This window comes from Gallus gallus, chromosome Z (genome assembly GCF_016699485.2).
Source record: "Gallus gallus isolate bGalGal1 chromosome Z, bGalGal1.mat.broiler.GRCg7b, whole genome shotgun sequence".
NCBI classification, from domain to species: domain Eukaryota; kingdom Metazoa; phylum Chordata; class Aves; order Galliformes; family Phasianidae; genus Gallus; species Gallus gallus.
Genome location: NC_052572.1, coordinates 79,551,887 through 79,570,638, shown reverse-complemented (window position 1 = coordinate 79,570,638; position 18,752 = coordinate 79,551,887). Strand labels below are relative to the sequence as shown.

Sequence of the window (18,752 nt, the reverse complement as noted above, 5' to 3'; positions counted from 1 at the left end):
AGGAAGCTGAGAGCTAATGCTCATAGGAGGCGGCACACTTGTATTGCTTAAAGCCAAAGGTTGTAAGCCAAGCCACCCCCCCGACTAGCCTGAAAACAAAGGAAGCCTTTTGGCCCCAAGAGAGTGTAGTGCGTCAGTTTCCTAGCTCTTCTGGACATGAGGTCTCACGCCTCCATTGCGGTGGGAGCTGTGATGGGAATGTGGCGTGTCTCGGCTTCCCCAGATTACTTTCTGCAGGCTGAGCTTGGCAGGTGGTGGCATTTCTGAAAGCCAAGTGGAACACGTCCGTGTCCAGTTTTGTCCCCGGCTCCTGCCTGTCAAAGACGGTCGCGACAGCCTTTTTCTCCTCTACGGAGGAGGCAAGCAGTAGCGGGCTGGGCTTAGTGATGGGATGTGTACAAGGGGCAGCGGCTGAACAGGACTTGAATCAGGAGCTCAGCTAAGGCTGGCCCTTGTTCTGTAGTCCCCCAGGTCGTGCCAGAGCTGCGCTGAGTTCATTAGCAGCACGGCGTGGTGAAAGGGGATCTACGCTGTCCATCCGGCGTGGCGTCCAAGATCCAGAAGCTGCGGTAAGATGCTTCTGGACTGTATGTTGTCTTGCTTTGGAGTTGTTTTCCTCTTTCTCCAAGCCCTCTTTTTGTGTCCTTCTCTCCAGCATGACTTTGAGTCGGAGCAGATTCCGGAGCTCACCGTCCGGGACATTCACAGCGTGAGCTCCCTGTGCAAGATGTACTTCATGGAGCTCCCGAGCCCTCTGCTGAGCGAGCAGCTGCATGGCAAGTTCTCGGTAAGCACAAGGCAATGGCCCTTCATGTCCCTCTTCCCTGTCCCATACACGCACACGCCTGCGCACTTTTTTTGGTCTTTTTCTGTTGAAGTGGGGGTTTTGATGGACATCCAGTGGGTTGTCTCTGTACAACAAGCAGCTCGTGCTTCCTGACACAGGGGCACCGTAAACACCTGGTGTGTGCATCCTGCCACTGGAAATGTGGGAGATGGGAGCAGCAGTGCACTCTGCAGTCGGAGGGCCCTTTTTCTGTTAGCCCCATCGCTTGACTCGCATGATGTGTGTCTCATTCCCTTTCTGCTTTCTTCAGGATGCTGTTTGTGCCGGTACAGATGAGGAGCGGTGCTCAGCATGCAGGAGGTCATCCAGCAGCTGCCTGCACCTCACTACAGGTCAGAAAACTGCTGCCCTCGGTGTGGGGAGCTCAGCCCTGCTGCACTTTCAGAGGGCGATGATGCGATGGCAGGCTTTGTGTCACGCTGGCAACTTGATGCCTGTGTGTGTTGAAGTGGTGGATGGCTGCGTGGGGTGAATGGATTGGGTCAGCTCCTGGGCACGGGGGCACGGCTGGTGCAGCTGATGGTGCGGCTGTGCTGTGCTGGGGCTTGGTGCTGCAGCGTGGCACTTGGGAAAGCTTGATCTACTTGCTATTCCATAACAAGAGCAAGAACTGGCGTGTCTTGAGGTTTTGTTTGGTGAATGTGAGCACGGCCGTGCTCAGTGGTGCTGAAGGTTTGGCTCTTGCTTTCCAGGACGCTGGAGTACCTGATCAGACACTTGGCTTGTCTGGCTGGGAGCTGCTCCATACAAACATGCCCGCTAAGAACTTAGCGATTGTGTGGGCTCCCAACCTCTTCAGGTAAACTTCTTTTTCTGCCTAAGCACAAGGCTTAGATCTGTTCTCCCCACGGGCACACTTTGGAGAGGAGGACAATTTGTGCTCTCTTGGTTTTGTCAGATGGGGCTGGTGTGTCCTTGATCAGCCGGGAGAATGTCTTCAGTGGCATCAGTGCTTGCCCACTGCGGAAGTCTCCAGAGCCCAACTGGACAGCCTTTGGCTGCCCAAATGCCCAAACGTGGGGAAACGATCTCGGGTCAATGACTTCTCCAATCTGCCTTTTCTACAGATCCCAGCAGAACGAGGCTGCCTGCGCCAGCGGAAGAGCTGCCTGCGAGGAACTGCAGAGGCAGTCGGATGTGGTGGAAGTTCCTGATCAACCACACCGACGTCCTCTTCTGCTCCAGCTCCACATCAGGCGTCGGAGATGGAGCAGGTGAGCGTCTTCCTGCATGAGCTTTGTCTTGATAGACACCTTGATCAAATGCAGGACTTCTCCAGGATTGTTGAGATACGCTTTGCTATCGAGGGGCTATCGATGTGCGGCACCTCCAGAACTGTGATGGCTGTGCTGCTGCTTTCTGATCCTCCCTCTTAGCTGTGTCTTCCCTTCCAGGGCGCAGTTCTCCATCAGGTCCCAAGTCTGTGCAGGTGTCTTCTCCTCCACCAAGCTGCTCACCCTGGAGGAGGCACAGGCAACAGAGGGGAGGCCACAGCAGCTCTTCCGCTGTGCCAGAGGAGCAGGGACATGGACGTGGGAAGAAGGCCCCGCAGCTGCGCGGGGGAAATTCCACACAATCATTGACTTTCCATCTGAAAGGTTAGAGAGGACTTTCTTTTCCAGCAGCTTCCTATCAGACTTGGTTGGGTGGGCTTTTGTGGCTTTTTTCTCCAGTATTGCAAGAGCAAAAACTTGCAGAAAGTACGTGATGCCAATGGTGCGTGTGGTGGTTGTACTGAATGTCCCCTCCCTTTGGACTCTGAGGTTCAACTAACAGGCATGCTCTGCATCTGGGTTGACATGGCTGAGGGGAATGTAGCCAGCAAGACTCCAGGGCTGAGCTCTAGGAATGGAACCGATCGTCAACCGTGTGAATCAGAGCGAGCTTCAAGTTGTGTTTCAGCAGGAACCAGGCAGTGCTAGGAACAAGCAAGTGTTGCAAGAGCTCAGGGCAGCTCTTCCCTCACCCTGCACCATGCACGACTCACACCGCTCCCTCTTTTCTCCCTCCAGACCAAGTCCACCCAGCAGGGTGAAGGAATCTCCAGCATGCAGTTGGTGTTCCTGCTTTCAGGCCCAGAAAACCATCCCTCTGTGGCCAAACGCCAACTGCAGCGCGATGCCAGGGAGCCCTCGGAAACAGAGGTGGTGGTCCTGGCAGGTAAGGGTTGCACATCCAGCTGTCAAAACCCTGCTTGTCAGCGCCATGGAATTCATGCTTGGAGTCCACACAAAAGAGAAAGACAAACAACAAAAGCGCAACAGTTCCTTTCGAGACAGTGCTCCTACTGTGGCTATTGTCCTCTTGGCTTGGTCCTGCTGCCACTGCAGAAGCAAATCCTCAAGAACCACTCTCATCATTCAGCTTGTGCAAGTTTGCCACTAACTGTTTGCCTGTGTATCTACTCTTCCTAGGTGAACCGAGCCCTCGTCCACGCAGAAGAGCCAGAGTGTATAGCGATGATTCACTGTGTGCTTATATCAGTGCAGAGCTGCTAGGAAGCACAAATCGCTGCAGCTCGGATGACAGCCTGCCATACAACACGAGTGAGGGAATGAAAGTGTTGATCCAGGTGGAAGCCCTCATCTCTCCCTGGCTGTGCAGAAGACGCTGACCTGAGCCTGCCTAGAAACAACGGCAACCGAGCTGGACTGTGATGGGGCATCATTGCAGTGCAGCCCAGCCCAAGCACAGCCCGAGTGCCCCGACAGCAGCAGCTCCATGCAGGAGCAGGTCAGCGTCAGCCAGGAGGAGCCGAGCCTGGTGGAGGGGGACGTAGAATCAGAGCTCCAGTCCCAGGCACCGGCAGCAGCACGAGCTCTGAGCGCCCTCTCTCCTTCACCAGAGAGGATGAGTCTCATGTGTACACCGGACCTCTCACCAAAAGGCCCTCCTGGCTGTTAATGAATAAAAGCACGCTGGTGCTGGATCAACGCCTTGACTGCCTTCTGAGTCTTCATTCCCAGGGATTGGGATGGATGCAAGCAACAGCAAGGCAGCTCATGTTGCAAGGCTATGGCTGTGGGCTGTGCGTTGCAGCAGAGCTGCGGGTTTGTTCCCATTTTGTCTGGCTGTGGGATGCCTGCAAGCGAGAGCTGTGCTCCCGTAGTGTATGGTAGCAAAGAATCTCCAGCATCCGGGATGCTGCTCATGGTCATGCCCAGCTTGCTGGCTGTGGCTTTGTGATGCTTTTGAGTGAGGGATGCCCTGGCTGGTCCCCGCCAGCTCTCTCGTCTCTCCCGCCGTGTCCATTCCTGGCTGCCAGCTACGAGCTGGCCCTGCAGAGCATCTGCAGCCCTGTCAGCATCAGCATGCAGCAGCGGCAGGAGGAGCTCCCCGTGAGCAGCATCTGCCCGTCCCTCCCCCGGCGTCTCATTGGTCAGCGGCAGCTCTGTCCCTCCCCCGGCGTCTCATTGGTCAGAGGCAGCTCTGTCCCTCCCCCGTTGTCTCATTGGTCAGCAACAGCTCTGTCCATTCCCCCGGGCTCTCATTGGTCAGCGGCAGCTTCGCCGGCTGCCATTGGCTGAGCTGCCGTGCGCGGGAGCGGCCGTTGGGAGCCGGCAGTGTCAGGCGCGGCTCGTCGTCCGTGAAGCGCCGCTCCGGCAGCCCGGGCCCCGCCGCAGGAGAGCGCGGCGTCAGCCGGAGCTGTCCGGGCAGCAGCGAGCCGGAAGCCGCGGCACAACGGGAGCGAGTGCTGAGGACAGCTCCGCCGGAGGTGTGCGGGAGAACGGGAGCGGGAGAGGGAGAGGGGCCCTGCGCGGCCCCCCAAGCACACTGCCCTCCCCTCCCCCGTGGACCCCCCGTGGGGTTGGGCTGTGGGATTGGGATGAGGGCTTGGGGATGGGTGATGGGATTGGGACTGATGGAGGCCTCGGGTCCCCCAGCGCCACAGTGCTGCTGCCAGCATCTGAACCGTGCCCCCCCACCCCCAACCCCTCCAGCGCTGCTCCCCGGTGCCCCCAGACCCCCTGCAGCTCCCCAGAACCGGGGCTAAGGTGGGCCTGTGGCTACTGGGAGCTGCGGGGAGGCTTCTTGATGCAGCTGGTAAGAGAACCTACGAGAGGAGCTGCCCTGTTAGACCTGCTGTTCACAAACAGAGAAGGTCTGGTGGGAGATGTAGAGGTTGGGGGCTGTCTTGGGCAGAGTGACCACGACATGGTAGAGTTCTCGATTTCTTGGTGGAGGCAGGAGGGGGAACAGCAAAAACTGCTACCTTGGACTTCCGGAGGGCAGACTTTGAATTGTTCAGGAGACTAGTAGGGAGAGTCCCCTGGAGTTCAGTATTCGAAAGCAAAGGGGTACAAGATGGCTGGTTGCTCTTTAAGAAGGAAGTCTTAAAGGCGCAGGAGCAGGCTGTCCCCCTAAGCCGCAAAATGAGCCGGTGCGGAAGAAGACCGGCGTGGATGAATAGGGAACTCTTCTTGAGGCTCCAGGAGAAAAGAGAATCTACCTCCTCTGGAAGAAGGGACGGGCAACCCAGAAAGAATACAAAGAAGTTGTTAAGATGTGCAGGGAGAAAATCAGAAAGGCTAAAGCCCAGCTTGAACTCAAGCTGGCTGCTGGGGTAAAAGGGAACAAGAAACTCTTTTACAAGTATATCAACAGCAAGAGGAGGACCAGGGAGAATCTCCATTCTCTACTGGATGAGTCTGGCAATGTAACCACTGAGGATGAGGAAAAGGCAGATGTTCTGAATGCCTTCTTTACATCTGTCTTTAAAAGACAGACCGGTTATCCTCAGGTTTCTCTACTCCCTGACCTGGCAGCCTTGGCTGGGGAGCAGACTAAACCCCCCACGATTCAGGAGGTAACAGTTAGAGACCTGCTACTCCAACTGGACTGCCACAAGTCCATGGGACCGGATGAGATTCACCCAAGAGTGCTGAGGGAACGGGCGGAGGTGATAGCGAGCCGCTTTCCATCATCTATCAGTGCTCCTTGTTGACGGGTGAGATCCCAGAAGACTGGAGGCTTGCCAATGTGACTCCCATCTACAAGAAGGGCTGCAGGGAGGATCCGGGGAACTACAGGCCTGTTAGCCTGACCTCGGTGCCGGGGAAGATTATGGAGCAGATTGTCTTGAGGGAGATCACGCGGCACATGCAGGTCAACCGGAGGATCGGGCCTAGCCAGCATGGGTTCACGAAGGGCAGGTCCTGCTTGACCAACCTGATCTCCTTCTATGATCCAGTGACCCGTCTGGTGGATGAGGGAAAGGCTGTTGATGTGGTCTACCTAGACTTCAGCAAAGCCTTTGACACTGTCTCGCACAGTATTCTCCTGCAGAAGCTGGCAGATCGTGGCTTGGACAGATACATTCTTTGCTGGGTAAGGAACTGGCTGGAGGGCCGGGCCCAGAGAGTGGTAGTGAATGGAGTTAAATCCAGCTGGCGACCGGTCACGAGTGGTGTTCCCCAGGGGTCGGTGCTGGGGCCTGTCCTCTTTAATATCTTTATTGATGACCTGGATGAGGGCATTGAGTGCACCCTCAGTAAGTTTGCAGATGACACCAAGCTAGCTGGAAGTGTTGATCTGCCTGAGGGTAGCGAGGCCTTACAGAGGGATCTGGATAGGTTGGATAGCTGGGCTGAAGCCAATGGGATGGGATTCAACAAGACCAAATGCCGGGTCCTGCACTTTGGCCACAATAACCCCAGGCAACGCTACAGGCTTGGGGCAGAGTGGCTGGAAGACTGTGTAGAGGAAATGGACCTGGGGGTGTTGATTGATGCTAGACTGAACATGAGCCAGCAGTGTGCCCAGGTGGCCAAAAAGGCCAATGGCATCCGGGCTTGTATCAGAAATAGTGTGGCCAGCAGGAACAGGGAAGTAATTATTCCCCTGTACTCAGCACTGGTGAGGCCGCACCTCGAGTACTGTGTCCAGTTTTGGGCCCCTCAATGTAAGAAAGACATCGAGGCCCTGGAGTGTGTCCAGAGGAGGGCAACAAAGCTGGTGAGGGCTCTGGAGCACAGGCCTTATGAGGAGTGGCTGAAGGAGCTGGGGTTGTTCAGTCTAGAGAAGAGAAGGCTCAGGGGAGACCTTATTGCTCTCTATAACTACCTGAAGGGAGGTTGTGGTGAGCTGGGGGTCAGCCTCTTCTCCCGGGTGACTAGTGATAGAACGAGAGGGAATGGCTTCAAGCTGCGTCAGGGAAGGATCAGGCTGGACGTTAGGAAATACTACTTGTCTGAAAGGGTGGTCAGGCACTGGAATGGGCTGCCTAGAGAGGTAGTGGAGTCACCGAGCCTGGAAGTGTTTAAAGAGCGTTTGGATGTTGTGTTGAGGGACATGGTTTAGCGAGAACCATTGATGAAGGGCGGATGGTTGGACTGGATGATCCTGTGGGTCTTTTCCAACCTTAGCGATTCTATGATTCTATAGGGGGATATGGGTGTGACGGGGGCTGTGCAGGGACTGTTAAGGCGTATGGGTCTATAAGCAGCTGAGGGGTACTCTAGGGGGGTTCTGGGGCTGTGGTGAGCCATCGGAGGATTTGGGGCTATAGGTGGCTGTGGGGAGGTTATGGGCGGGGGGGTATGTAGTCAGGCTGCCCAGGGAGGTTGTGGATTGTCCTTCTCTGGAGATACTCCAAACCCAGCTGGATGCCTACAGTACAGCCTGCTGCATGGAGCCTGTTTTGTGGGGGGAGGGGTTGGACTCAGTGATCTTTAGAGGTCCCTTCCAGCCCCTACAGTTCTGTGATTGTGTGACTGTAATCGTTGCTTCTTGCAGCAGTAGAGTGTTTCAGAAGAGAGAAAAAGATGGCGGCGGTGAACTGGCTTTCTGTGGATGGTAAAGCTGTGCTGAGAGCTGGGCTGACTATTGCAGCTGAAAATGCGTGCCAAGTGTGCAGACGCAGAGGAATAACTTTTCCGTGTAGATTGAGCTTGTCTAAGGTAGGTGTCCTTGCTAGGTGAGCTTCTGCTTTAAAGCATCAAGTTGTAATTTTAAAAGCAAGGTTGCCAGTTCTTTTTTTCCCCAAGTGATTTTTTAGCCGGGAGAGATTGGAGGTGCTGTTTGGTGATGGAAGACGGAGAGAGGAAAAGCAAGTAGAAGGCATGCTGTGCATAGCCACCACATGCCATGGGCACCGTTGTCGTCCTGCACAAAGGAGGAGCAGTTCTGCAAGCTTGGCCTGGGCCGTGGGAGGGAGCATACAGACATCTGGACCAAGCGGAAACGAGTTAGTTGTGCAGGTTGGTTGTTTTCTGCTGTTTGTCCCACGTCCTGTTGCTCAGTGGTAGATCTGTTCACGTTCAGTGCTGGCAGGAATGTCCCCGAGCATTTTTGTTTCAGCTGTCGCAACACTTTGATCCCCTGCTGCTTGGCTGGGGCGTTTGAGGAATGATGCATGTGCTGCTGTCCAGCCAGGCTCTGGGGATGAGTCTGCGTAGCAGGGTATGCCTGAGGCTTGGGGACCAGGCCAGGTGGAATCCAGTGTGCTTTGCTGTCGTTCTCAGTGCTTGTTTTTGCTCAGGAGGGCAGGTGGTGAACCTCATGAAGCAATGCCTGCAGACGGGGTTTGCGGAGCAAGAGGTCCTGCAGGCCTTGTGTGACCGCCATGGAGCTGTAGCGAGGCTGCGTCAGTGTAAAAGAGCAGAAATCCCTGGAGGTGTGAAGGTGAGCTGTGGGCTCCAGTAGTGCAGGAGGGGACGTACGTACTCAGGGTTTGACTGCTTCTGCGTGTGTTGAGTGTGATAGCACTGCTTGGTCCGTTTGAGTGTATGGAACAAGTGTGACATCCTTTCTGCTGGAGTCGTGTGGAAGGAGTCCTATGTGTTTGCGACCTGACTTGAAGCCAGTGGGCATCACGGAGGAGTAGGGGAAGGGGATGAGGGGAGGCAAGCTGGGGTAAGAGGATGAGGCGTAGGAACAGGAATCTGTTTGGCCGATCTGACGTGCTGCCGTTCTCTTTTTTGTTTAGGAATCTCTGTGTGCTTTTTAATGAAGAACAATCTCATTGTTCATCTTGTGAGCAAATTCATTCAGGCCTGTTAGTTGGTGTTGTTCTCTCCATGGAGCTGCAAGTGAAATGGATACTTCTGGTGTGATGTGCGGCCCCCTCCCGCCTTTGCAGATCAACCAAGTTGGCAAGGCCTGGCTCTTGGTTGGTGAGCTGTGCCCAAGGTGAGAGAGGTGTCTGTTCTGGGCTTGACGTGCGGCAATCAGACCGTATAGCCGGTAAGGATATAGAGCAGGCATGTGTTTCTTGGTGACGCGCGTACTCCCTGGTGCAAGGGGGATCGCTCCACCTAACTTGCACACTAACTTGCACTGTAGACATCTAATCAGCTCCCTGCCCCGTGTTTTCAAGCTGCTCTCCAGTCATTATCTCGATGGCCTTCATCCTCCCTGTTATTCCAGACCTAGTGTCTGTGAAAGTGCTTGCAATCCCTTGTTTTCTAACACTCTCTATCTAAACTCCCTTTGTTTGCCTCTTGTTTCTACTTTGTGCAGCTACTTTCCCTTTTCTTGCTGTGAGGCCCTTCTCTCTCTAACTGCAGGCTCCTGTTCTCACTCTTCAGTTTTCCCTTTTCTATAGTCTAGCAGGGCTTCTACCTGCTAGATCATTTTGATTCTGTTCTACGTGTCCCAAAATAGGCCCCACTTCCCACCTTTGGCCTCAACTCTCTTTCATATCTCCTTTTTCTTTCTAGTACTCCGGCACAGGCAGGCAGAGCATCTCATCATCACACAGGTAAAACCTCCCAACAGCACCAAGAGGATGCAAACTAGGAAGAGCTGCTTTAACCATCCTAGACTCAGTAGCCAGCTAGTAAGCAAGTTCCCTAAATCTCCTTCCCAGCTGGTGTCATCCTGACTTGTCCTAGGCAGGACTTTCATCTGTTCCCAAACTTTCCATCAATCTCTCTCGATTCTTAAATCCTTCTTGCTGTAAGCACAGCGACTCTGATTTATTCTTGTGCATACCCCTCCTTCCTTGGCTGTTAATCGGTCTAGTGCCATCCTATTCTGGAGCACTGCTTTGGATAAAGGGGACACTTCTTCTTGGATTGCTCGTAATGCATCCGTTGTGGCATTCTCTATCATTTCCAGAGTTGCAGAGATATTGACTCTAGCTTTTTCTAGCTGGGCAACTCCTAGAGCCGTGATAAGGGCTCTCGGAAAGCGGTGGTATCCCTTGTTCTATATAGCTAGGGGGTTGTATGTACGCTTCGTTTGAATCCCAAGGGTCCTCAGGAGTCCCCGAGGGATCTCCTCACGCACCATGGTCTGGGCTATTAAGTATCCTGTAGTGCAAGTCCCTGTCCAGTGTAAAGGTACTGCATTCCGTGCCTGAGCGTCCCCACATAACCACCATGTGGTATCCATGAGGTATCTGACATGGCCTGGCCATCTTTTCCTGAAGAGTGAACGATGCTCCCATCCCTACAATTCCGAGTATGTTCTTATCTGAGAGCCAGTGTGACTCCTTATCGATTCTAGGATCACACCCCACACTTTGGTTCCACCCGCTACTACACCCTATGCCTGTCAAGTTCTGTCAGCCAACCCCCACCCCACCTTTACCGTCAGTTTTTCTGTCTGCAGAGATAGACCTAGTAGAGTTAGTAACTAGTCAATGCAATGTAGGTCCCTTTTGTGGCTTGTCTTCTATCCCAAACTTACACTTTCCGTGCTCTAGCCAATGTGGAACGGTCCAATGTAGTGCCACTATCCCATAAAGGGGCACCTTTCCCTCCCCTTTAGGGAGGGCACTGCATATCCAAGAAGATTTGTTGAGAGCCTGGCCCATTTTCTCAGTTCTTCGGAAGTAGCTCTTCTCTTGCCAAGCTGTGACTACTACCCCCCTCATACTGACCATTCTGAAACTCTTCTCCGTGCTTTCGAATCCTGATTTTCAGTGGTCCTCTCTCTTGTGCTGTCCACTGTGGTCCTGGTGCTCTCTTCAGGCAGGTATGATGTATCCACGGTGTAAGCCCCTCTACCTTGGCCGTGGTGTGGGTGGTCAGGAGAAGTTGGTAGGGTCCTTCCCACTTTGGTTCCAGAGGTACATCTGAGGGAGATTGTACGTAAACACGGTCGCCTGGCAATACATGGTGCACTGGAGCGTCAGTGCTCCAGTCAATCAGTTCCCAGTCATGTGCTTCTTTGTTGGACCACCTTGGCAAAAATGTGGGCCTCTATCTGCTGAGATTGCTCCAGGAGCCCTGAACCTTGGAATAAACAGCATGTAACAGCATTTTCGTTGCTTCCCGAGCCTTAGGAGTCCTCCAGGGAAATACCTCTGGCCATCCCCAAAAGGTATCAGTTAGTGCCAACATCCAGCGATCCCGCCCTTTTCTTGGGGGTTTCAGGAAGTCACTTTGTCACTGTTGCCCTGGAAGGTTCCCTTTCCCAATAGGCCCACTTGTAGCCCTTTGCTGGTACTAGGATCGTGCTTTGTAACCTCTGTTTACGGTCTGGAATTAAAGCCCTCTTCAACGACCTGCTCTGCCCCCTGATCCACCATCTTCTCTCCAGTTTCCGGTACGGTGTTCTCTTTCTGATGTCCTTGACAATGGATGGTAGCCACGCTTACCTTAGTGAAGATTTCTGTAACTTCTGGGGGTACACCACTGTTTGTCCCAGTTTGTATGTAAGCCAGACTTACCATTTTCAGTCAGTTCATCTTGTTTGACCCTTAGCTCCAGTATTATTGAATTGACTCGCTGCATCCATTTGTTCTGATCAGTCTTGCCAGAGGAACGGTTTTGGAGAACCTGGCATCTACAGGCATGTATGTATTCCTCCTTATTTTCTCAGCCTCTCTTGAACTGATCCCAAAAGGGAAGCCTTTTCTTGTTGGGCAGTAGCTGCGACTTGTGTTGCAAAATCATCTATGGGAGGTAAGAGGCACCCGTGCCCACCGGAAACGAAACCTCTTTCTCCTGCTCTCCTAGCTGCGATTTCACCGGTGGATTTGCTAGGAATAACTTCTCAGGTTGCCATTCTTCAGCTTTTGCAATCAGAGACGGTTGGATTTGTGCACCGCTGTCTCATTTCCCTGCAGTTGGCACAGTGCTTTTGGTCCAGCAGGGCTGGAAGCCTCCCCCTCCACGGGCTCTTCCAGGCCCCCCCCGTCCCTCTTTCTGAGGGGACCTCTGTGTCCTTGGGCTCTTCTCTAGCACCGCAACAGGAACAGCTGTTGCTCTTCCCAATGGCCTTACTATCTCTGTTCCTCAATCCATTTTTTTCCTTTCTCTTGCTCAGCTCTCTTTGGATCTACCACCTTGCTCATCTTGGCCTTCCTCAGCCTACATCCTTCTGCAGCTTTTCCCCAAAGTCTCATCACTACATAAACAACTAGCATGACATTTAAGTTTCACCTCCTCCTCTCCTCTCCGGAGATTTCCAGTGCTAACACTGGAATTTTGGGTTTCCGAGATCTCTGCACATGAAGGCTATTCTCACTGCCAGTGCCCCATCCTCTCCACCTCCCCCCCTTTGCAAGTAACGCTATTTACAACAGCACTCTCTGTGTGGGTCCAGGGCGGGAGGGGGTGTGGGGGGTTGCTCTCCTGCCATTGCAGATACACTCACTCTCTCTTTAACCCTTTTTCCCAACGGGGTTTCTTTGGGAATTTCCTTCCCTTGGGAGCCTCCCACGATGTTGACCAAATTCTTCTTGATTCCTCATTTCCTCAGAGTTTCCACAGGCAACCCTGGACACCGCCTACTGATCTTGTTCAGATGTGAACACTTGGATTTCACAGATCTCACAGAAGCCTGACCACCTTCCTTGACACGCTTCCCCGCAATCAGAAGACAGTACTATGCAAACAGGCTGACACTCATTCCCTGCAAGGAACGCATCTCACTCACACCACACTCACTCTGATCTTTAGAACAAAAGCCATGGTTTCGACGTAGGCCACAATGCTGACGACGTCTTTTAGCTGGCATCTTCATAAGGCTAGTACATGAGTCAGTAAGCTTCCAGGTTTCTCTGAAAGTCAGCTGGACCTGAAATGATTAGATCCATGGTACGGAACACTCAGCAGATGGTGATAACAATCACACAACCTAGAACTCCCACTACTATCTCGCTGTTACCAAGAAAAGGAGGGAGAGCTGTTGCTCTTCCCTTGCGTCTGACTTGCAGGTCCCCTTCCCCAGGCATCCTGTGAGGCCCTTCTCAGAGTCTCTATCTGCGGGGTCCCGTTCTCACTCTTCAGGCTTTGAGACATGCCTTCCAGTTGCACGTTGCGGTCTTTGTGTTGTAGACCTCTTGAGCTCCAGCCCTAAGGGAGGATCCGAGCAGTAGCGCAGAAGGAACCGTTTAGAGTGAAAGTGCACTGCAAAGGGCCGGAGGCAGCAGGAGCAGGGAAGTGATCATCGCCACTGTACTGCACTCAGCACTGGTGAGTCCTCTCCTTGAGTAGTGTGTTCAGTTCTGGGCCCCTGTCTAGAAGGGGGACCCTGAAAGCCTGCAGTGTGTCCAGAAAAGCGCAATGAAGCTGTGAGGGGTGTAGAGCACAAATGTGATGGTTAGCGGCTGGGGGAAGTGGGATTCCTTAGTGTGGAGAAGAGGAGGCTGAGGGAAGACTTTCTCCCTCTGTCCAATTACGTGACGGACGAGAGGTTGTGTTGAGGTGGGGGTGGTCCTCTTCTCGCATGGAACTAGTGCTAGGACTAGAGGGAATGGCCTCAAGTTACCTGAGGGGAGATTGAGGTTGGATGTGAAGAAGAACTTCTCCCAGTGAGTGGTCAGCTGCTGGAGCGGGCTGCCCAGGGAGGTGATAGAGTTCCTGTCCCTGCAGGTGTTCAAGGGACACTGGATGTTGTAGTGAGGGACGTGGCTTAGTGGGAAGGAAATGGTGGTGGTAGGTGGGTGTTTGGACTGGATGATCATGGAGGTCTTTTCCAACGTTGCTGATGCTATGATTGTCGGAAAGGCATCTGGTGGGTGAGTGCTTTGCTGGGTGAGCGTCCCCCTGCTGGAAAGCAGGCAGCTGTGGTCTTTGCAGACAGCCACATCCACGGGGATTGGAGGCTTCTGAACCGGAACCTTGTCTTTCCCGTCTCGTGCCCGCTAAGTCACGTTGTTTGAAAGCAGCACCATCGTGGCAACCTTGATTTCTGCAGCCTTCTCTGAGCTTTGTGCCACGAGAGCTGTGCCGCTTCTCCCTGTGATGTGAGAGCGTCTGGAAGGCCCTGACGTGCGGAAATCAGACCCTATAGCCAGTAAGGATATAGAGCAGGTATGTGTTTATTGGTGACGCGCGTACACCCTGGTGCAAGGGGGATTGTTCCACCTAACTTGCACACCGTCCGAAGAAATCGTGCTATAGATATAGGTCAAACTAATACATAATCAGTAATTGACAGGAATTTGGATACATATTCACTACATTCCCGAGAGCCCATTAGCATACAGTCCCTCCCCCCCTTGCGCGTGCGTAGTAGGTCGTGATGATGAAAGGTTGTAGTCTTCCTCACGAAGGCTCATAGTCTTCCTCGCTGCAAACTTGTGACCCTGAAGGGGGGGCATCCCCCGAACTGGTTTCAGCTTGCACTTCAGACATCTAATCACCTCCCTGCCAAATGTTTTTGAGCTGTTCTCCAGTCCTTATCTTTATGGCCTTCATTCTCCTCGTTATTCTGGACCTAGCGCCTGTGATAGTGCTTGGAATCCCTTGTTTTCTAATACTCTCTACATAAAGTATCTCGATTTGCCCCTTATGTCTACCTTGTGAAGCTGCTTTCTCTTTTCTTGCTATGAAGCCCTTCTTTCTATACTGCAGGGACCTGATTTTGCCCTTCAATTCCCCCCTTTTCTATAATCTAGCTGGACGTCTACCTGCTAGATTCTCTAATCTGTTCTATGTGTCCCAAAATAGGTCCCACTTTCCACCTTTTGCCTTAGCTCATGTTTCTTCCATATCTCGTATTCTTTTCTCGTATTTCGGCACAGGCAGGCAGAGCACTTTATCATCACACAGGTAAAACCTACAATCAGTACCAAGATGATACAAACTAGGAAGAGCTGCTTTAACCATCCTAGATTTGGTAGCCAGCTAGAAAGCAGGTTCCGTAAATCTTCCTTCCAGTTGGTGTCATCCTGACTTGTCCTGTGCAGGACTTTCATCTGTTCCCAAATTTTCCTTAAATCTGTTTCAGTTCTTAAATCCTTACTGATGTAAGCACAGCAACTCTGATTTATTACTGTACATGCCCCTCCTTCCTTGGCTGTTAATAGGTCTAATGCCATCCTATTTTGGAGTACTACTTTGGATAAAGAGGATACCTATTCTTGGATTGCCCGTAATGCATCTGTTGTGGCATTCTCCATGATTTCCAGAGCTGCAGAGATATTTACTATACCTTTTTCTAGCTGGGTAACTCCTAGAGCTGGGATAAGAGCTCTCAGAAAGCTGTGGTATCCCTTGTTATATATAGCTAGGGGGTTGTATGTATGCTTAGTTCTAATTCAAGGGATCCTCAGGAGTCCCCAAGGGATTTTCTCATGCACCATGGTCTGGGGTATTAAGTATCCTGTAGTACAAGTCCCTGTCCAATTTAAAGGTAATGCCTTTCGTGCCTGGCCGTCTCCACATAGCCACCAGTATCCATGAGGTAACTGACATGGCCTGGCCATCTTTTCCTGGTGAGTGAATGATGCTCCCATCTCTACAATTCCGAGTATGTTCTTATCTGAGACCCAGTGAGAATCCTTATCGATTCTAGGATCACACCCCCCACCTTGGCTCCACCTTCCAGCTTCACTGATCCCTGATATTACCCCTGAATTTCCATATTCCCAACTACACTCTATGCCTGTCAAGTTCCGTCATCCAACCTCCACCCCACCTTTACCATCAGTTTTTCTGCCTACAAAGATAGATCTAGTAAAGTTAATAACTAGTAAATCAAACTTAGGTCCCTTTTGTGACTTGTCTTCTATCCCAAACTTACACTTTCTGTGCTCTACCCAATATGGAATGGTCCAATGTAGTGCCACTATCCCATAAACAGGCACTTTTCCCTCCCCTCTAGGGAAGGCAGTGCATATCCAACAAGATTTGTTGAGAGCCTGGCCAATTTTATCAGTTATTTTTAAGTAGCTATTCTCTTGCCAAGCTATGACTACTGCTCCAATCATACTGACTATTATCAAAATCTTATACATGCTTATGGATCCTGATTTTCAGTGGTCCGCTCTCTTCTGCTGTCCGCTGTGGTCCTGGTGCTTTCTTCAGGCGGGTATGACGTATCCACAGTGTAAGTCCCTCTACCTTGGCAGTGGTATGGGTGGTCAGGAGAATTGTGTAGGGTCCTTCCCACTTTGGTTCCAGAGGTGAATCTGAGAGAGAGGTTTAACATAAACATAGTCGCCTGGCAATACATCATGCACTGGACCATCTAGGCCTTGTGCCCTGGCACCAAATACTGCTTGTTCAATTTTCTTTAATTGCTTTGCCAAGCTGACCATATATTCACTCAACACCTTATCCCCCACCTGTACAGAGATTTCCTTTTGTACAGTATAGGGTCACCCATAAAGAATCTCATGTGGGCTTAATCCTTCCTTGCTTTGGGGTTTAGTCCAAATTCTCAGAAGTGCCAAAGGCAGTGCCTGCAGCCAGGGAATCCCAGCCTCTTGGCTAAGTTTTCCTATCTGTAATTTGATCAGGTGATTCGTTTTTTCCACCTGTCCGCATGACTGCCGTCTATAAGGTGTGCAATTGCCAATCAATTCCCAATAATGTGCTTATTTTTTTTTTTTGGACCACCTTGGCAAAAATGTGGGCCTCGATCTGCTGAGAATGCTGCAGGAACCCCAAACCTTGGAATTAACAGCATGTAACAGCATTTTCGTTACTTCCCCAGCCTTAGGAGTCCTCCAGGGAAATACCTCTGGCCATCCCCAAAAGGTATCAGTTAGTGCCAACATCCAGCGATCCCCCCCTTTTCTTGGGGGTTTCTGGAAGTCACTTTGTCACTGTTGCCCTGGAAGGTTATCTTTCCCAATAGGCCCACTTGAACCCATTTCCTGGTACTAGGATCTGTACTTTGTAATGTCCGTTTGCCCAATACATTTTCTTATCCTCCCTTAGAACCAATTTCTATAAAATACCAAAGGGCAAAACAACATGTCCATCTGTCAGCCTGCTCTCTTCCTTCTAAATCATTAATTAGATTGCTATCCACTTTAAAACATTTTACAGGTTTTGACTCAGGTTCAGAAATTTTCAGTTGACGGTCTGGAATTAAAGCCCTCTTCAACGACCTGTTCTGCCCCCTGGTCCACCATCTTCTCTCCACTTTCCGGTACGGTGTTCCCTTTCTGATGTCCTTGACAATGGATGATAGCCACGCTCTTTGTTGATTTACATCAGGCTGTTTTTCCTTGTGCGTGAGCAATCCTTGCTCTCTTCAGGTGGTCCTATGAGCATGTAGCATCCCAACTCCACAATTAGCATCTGTGCGTCTATGTCAGGCTCTTGTCAAGGCAGTTATTTCAGGCTTCCTAGAGACAGTCCCCCCAGGTCATGGTTGTGTTTCGGTGACCTTGTCAGTAGCAGTCACTGCATATCCTGCCTTACGGTTTCCTTGTCTCACCAACCTGCTTGCATCAGTAAGCCAGGTGTCTTCTGCATCTTCTAAGGATTCGTCTTTCAGGTCCGACTGGTAACAGTGCGTAGCTTCAGTTTTTTCCAAGCAGTCCTGAAATGGTTGTTCTCCGGGAGTTCCGCTAAGGAGAGATGCTGGGTTGACAATAGGAGTTGCAGTTATTTCTGCATCATCCTGCTGTACCAGGATGGCCTGGTATTTCAGGAAGCCCTGGGGGTGAGAGCCAGTGCCCCCCTTTTACCTCCAAAACAGTATAGACACTGTATGAGATATTAAAACTGTTCTTCTTTGGCCTAGCGTAGATGTCCGAGGTTCTTGAATCTTGAGCACTGGTGCAGCCACCACCCTCAACCACTCTTCCTCACTTCCTGAAGGGGCTTTACCACCAGTCCGTAGCCGTGTATCCACGGTTGGCACCCTGCTGTCATTCCTGAGAATGTACGGAGTTCCTCGGCACTTTGTGGCTCAGGGCTTTGGCAGATGGCTTCTTTCCTGGCAGTCCTTGAGGTTCCAAGTCCAGCTGTAGCCTCCTATCCCAGATAGGTCCCTTGCCGTTGAGTTCTTGGTGCCTTCTGTTGAGAAAGTCGATCATCACTGAAACCAAGAAATTCAGCACATTCGCAGTCCATTGCACACAGCCCTCTTTGTTTCTGTGGCATCCACATGCTGCAGTCAAGTTCCACCGTGGGATGGAGGAACCCAAATCTCAGGCTCCCGAGTTGAGCAGTTCTCCAAAATCCTTGGGCTGTTCTCACAGCCCTGGCTAACACTGTCCAGGTGAACGGAGTCTTTTTTGTCCCGGACTGGGGCTCTCCTATTCAATGGCAAATCACCTTAGGCTTCCTTTGGCCAAACCAGGCAGAAAAGGCATCCTTCACATCCAGAAGGCAAACTCCACCTACTCATTCCCTAACTTAGTTACTAAAGTGTATGGATCATATGGATTCATCGGCAAGATTGGAGTATTGAATTTGGATTCACATTCAATTAGTACTCCGAAATCCACAAGTTATCTATGATTACTTTTCTCCTTCTCCAGTTGCATATCCTCAAAGGGCACTGCTTAACCCTGAGTGGGCTAGCCGTAGCTCTTGCTTTGAACTTTGGGCTGCATTTTGGCTCTACTAGGCATCCCTGATAGCCACACGGCTAAGCATACCTTAGTGAAGATTTCTGTAACTTCTGGGGGTACCCCACTGTTTGTCCCTGTTTGCATGAAAGCCAGACTTACCATTTTCAATCAGTTCATCTTGTTTGACCCTTAGCACCAGTGTTATTGAATTGACTCTCTGCATCCATTTGTTCTGATCAGTCTTGCAAGAGG

At 51.7% G+C, this 18,752-nt stretch overlaps 1 long non-coding RNA gene and 1 pseudogene across 1 annotated transcript; one reads left to right on the top strand and one right to left on the bottom strand.

Moving 5' to 3' along the window:
• The window catches only part of LOC112530760, an 851,315-nt pseudogene that overhangs the window by 773,068 nt on the left and 59,495 nt on the right, over nt 1-18,752 (bottom strand).
• Nucleotides 7,989-8,387, top strand: LOC121108421. Its single transcript, XR_005842927.1, has 3 exons — nt 7,989-8,046; nt 8,147-8,248; nt 8,328-8,387. It is a non-coding gene; the product is annotated as an uncharacterized LOC121108421 (long non-coding RNA).